At 43.7% G+C, this 3,596-nt stretch overlaps 1 pseudogene; it reads left to right on the forward strand.

The window, feature by feature from the left end:
• The first annotated feature begins 204 nt into the window (after positions 1-204).
• LOC124596690 lies at positions 205-322 on the forward strand (annotated as a pseudogene).
• Positions 323-3,596: the final 3,274 nt, after the last annotated feature.

The following is a 3,596-nucleotide window of genomic DNA, read 5'->3' on the forward strand; positions in this document are numbered from 1 at the left end:
TTTCAGCAGGTCATGCAGAATGTTGCTCTTCGTCTGCGCCACATCATCGCCAATGATGGCAGTCAAATCGAACATGTCATAACCTAAATCAGAATATCTGTAGTGACGTTTACATGTTGAATAAAGTGTGTGTACGACGTAGTTTGTAACTTATTTACGTTTTCTTCATATAGTTGACAATTGTCACCCTGTATCTTGATGTTAGGCAACGGCCTTGCCGCAGTGGGTAGACCGGTTCCCGTCAGATCACCGAAGTTAAGCGCTGTCGGTCGTGGCTGGCACTTGGATGGGTGACCATCCGGGCCGCCATGCGCTGTTGCCATTTTTCGGGGTGCAATCAGCCTCGTGATGCCAATTGAGGAGCTACTCGACTGAATAGTAGCGGCTCCGGTCAAAGAAAACCATCGTAACGATCGGGAGAGTGGTGTGCTGACCCCACGCCCCTCCTATCCACGTCCTCAGTGACGATGACACGGAGGTCGAATGGTCCCGATTGCCGCTTGTGGTCTGAAGACAGAGTGCTTGTATCTTGATGGTAGGCGGTGGGTTGTACGGAGCAGGTGTTGTGGTTCCAGGAAAGCCTTTCACTGCTACCATCCGCCATCATGGTATAAATAGTTTGAAGATGGTCACATTCTGACTGAAATCGGTTACCATTGCAAGTAAATATTTTATTGCGATCAAGATTGTTTTCAATCCATTTTACAGTATAATAGCTAGACGCTGGTTTTCTCCACCAGAAGTGTTTTCAAAAGTTATTGTGAAACGTGACAGTTTTGATGATCCAGGTGTTACGGTGTGAGAAAGTATAGTGTTGCATGGACGTGCCAATTTCAAAATCTTTGAAGACGATACACTCACCAGTCAATGTTATTTTGATACTGTGCTCCTTTCCCACGTGAGTCTTTTCAGGGGTGCATTCGCCCTCGACTTCATTTTTGTGGATGACAATCCGTGACCGAATCGCACTGAGTAGGTGGCTTTTGGAACAAGAGGATATTCGGTGAATGGACTAACCTGCCCTCTCCTCCGACTTAAATCCCACAAAACGACCATCCAACAGTGGTCATCCGTGACGATGGATAAGTCAACTTCTTACCAGCCTCTTTGCCAGCAGTCCGCAGCTCGTTGTTCCGCGGTTGCGTTCTCGCTTCCCGAGCACGGGGTCCCGGGGTCGACTCCCGGCGGTGTCAGGGATTTTCACCTGCCTCGAGATGACTGGATGTTTGTGTTGTCCTCATCATTTCATCCTCATTCACGAAAGTGGCGAGATTGGGCTGAGCGAAGGTTGGGAATTTGTACGGGCGCTGATAACCGCGCAGTTGAGCGCCCGCCAAACCAAACATCATCATCATCATCATCATCTTTGCCAGAATGGGCGCATCGCCGTCCGTGGTGACGAAACATGTCCCGCCGTCGTTTGTAATCTCCAGAGGACCATCATAAATCGCGTTGACTTCGGTGTAATTGTTATCTTTGAATAAAAGTGTCATTTATGATCGTGTTATTGCGCATTTCTTTCATTTACCTTCTGCACTATACTCTAGCAGTCCTTCGGATGTATGCTCAAAGTTCCGTCGAGCTGTTTCACTTGGGACTGCCACATTACGCAAAACCTACTTGTATCCTTAAGTTTTCTACACCAGTGTAGTAATAGAACAGTCACACTGAAGATTATTTAAATATTATATAACTTACGCTATAAGTCATAAATAAATGGAAACGAAGTGCAACTTTGTTGTGGAGAAACGGAAAAATACAAACGAGGCTTTCAAACACAGAGAGGATATTTCTTGCTTGCTTTTGTGAAATGTGTTGGTCCCAGTAGCAATGAATAACGTACTACTGTAACATAAATACTTTGCCAGCAAACTTCGTGTGTGGAACAGGAATGTTGTCCACCGAGCCGACATCTTTATCCTGCGATATAACGTACTGCAATTGCTAGTAAAAATCCCGATACTGCACGAAACTTCGCAACGACAGAATTATCGGATGACATCACGCTACTGCTCTTGATTTACAACTTCTCCCGTCACGCGTTCACGCACACATTCTGCCCTACATCGACATCACAAATCACGTGCACGTGGCAAGGCAGCGACGCCATCACAATAAAACGCGAAATAGCTGTTCACAGTGAGTTACTACTTACAAATAATCTCCATCCCCAGCCTCAACTTTCAGGTTTTGTTGAAGTGTGCGACTCGTTTGTCATGATATCGTGCGCTTCATACGCAAAAGACTATCGGAGAAACAATAACAGCGGCAGTTCCGGCGGCCACTCGATTCATCCATAACACGTCTACTGAAGCTATTTGCCTGTCGAAAATGTGTTTGAATTTATGGGACAGATACCTTTCACGTTAGGGCCATACATTCTCACGCATTAGCACCCACGTCCAAAGAGCATCAAAGCTTGCTGTAATAACACAGCCAAAACACAAGTAAATTGCTTGTGTCGGTTATGGAACAGAAATTTAATGCGTAATAACGAACATAAAAAATTTAAACGTTTCCTTTAATTTGTGAGATGTAAATCACTTTGAATCGTCATCTCGAGCAACAAAAATAGTTCAAATGGCTCTGAGCGCTATGGGACTTAACATCTGAGGTCATCAGTCCCCTAGAACGTAGAACCTAACTAACCTAAGGACATCACACACACCCATGCCCGAGGCAGGATTCGAACTTGCGACCGTAGCAGTCGCGCGGTTCCGGACTGAAGCGCCAAGAACTGCTCGGCCACACCGGCCGGTAGTTATTTAAGGAATAATGTGTTCAAGTAGCAATGAACTGTATTCTATTTCAACTAACAAGTTACAAACATTTATTTATTTGTTTTATTAACAGTACAGAATAAACCACCGCCTTGAAATGTAAGGTGGGTTGGATGTTTCTGAATCTAACAGCAAAGAGACCTCATTGTTACTATGTTATTGGTATACAGTTGCTAATGCTTTTTTTTAATAATATGCAGAACATAAGCTAAATTCACGTATTCCATGTATGAAGTGCTCAGTCAGCATTTAATCTGTATAATCTATGTAAGCATACATTAGCACGAACCATTTCAGATCAGAATAGCTCGAGGTTGTACCGAGACCTTCTCATATGAAATAGATGTAAATAGGCCATTACTAGCCAACATGCTACTTAGAGCAGTAGTCATCCAAATACAGCATATCACTTCCCTCTATAGCCAGCCGCGGTGGTCTAGTGGTTCTAGGCGGTCAGTCCGGAACCGCGCGACTGCTACGGTCGCAGGTTCGAATCCTGCCTCGGGCATGGATGTGTGCGGTGTCCTTAGGTTAGTTAGGTTTAAGTAGTTCTAAGTTCTAGGGGACTGATGACCACAGATGTTAAGTCCCATAGTGCTCAGAGCCATTTGAACTTTCCTCTATATATTACAAACTATTCTTAACCACGCTCATTGTGCTACATTTTCTTTTTTTTTATTTTTCTTTGACATTTGCATTGTATAAATTATATTCTTATCATCTATGTAGTAACAAAAATTATATGGAACCATTTTAACAATTGTTAACAACTGTATACCAATAAGACTGTAACAATGAGAAGTCTTTGCTATTAGA

This window comes from Schistocerca americana, chromosome 2 (assembly GCF_021461395.2).
Source record: "Schistocerca americana isolate TAMUIC-IGC-003095 chromosome 2, iqSchAmer2.1, whole genome shotgun sequence".
Taxonomy (NCBI): domain Eukaryota; kingdom Metazoa; phylum Arthropoda; class Insecta; order Orthoptera; family Acrididae; genus Schistocerca; species Schistocerca americana.